Source organism: Anneissia japonica, unplaced genomic scaffold (genome assembly GCF_011630105.1).
Source record: "Anneissia japonica isolate Jap-2015-1 unplaced genomic scaffold, ASM1163010v1 scaffold585_len4108843_cov191, whole genome shotgun sequence".
Lineage (NCBI taxonomy): Eukaryota > Metazoa > Echinodermata > Crinoidea > Comatulida > Comatulidae > Anneissia > Anneissia japonica.
Window position 1 is genome coordinate 2,549,788 of NW_022716829.1, and position 300 is coordinate 2,550,087.

Genomic DNA, 300 nt, shown 5'->3' on the forward strand with positions numbered 1-300 from the left:
CGCACATATACATAGGCTATATATATATATATATATATATATATATTAACAGTTTTAACGGCTATCTTGATTTATATTATATGCAACTATTTGTTTCTATCCGTATTTGAATCTATTTATGGTATTTGAATCTGTTCAACCATGAAGCTTCGTGGTCTAATGGTTTTGACGCTTGCCTTGACAGCGAGTGGTCGCAGGTTCGAGTCCCGCCAGAAGCATTTTATTACACAATTTCTTTATTAATTTATTTACAGGACTACATTCGTTGAGAGCTATGCTACACGATGTATTATTATGTCC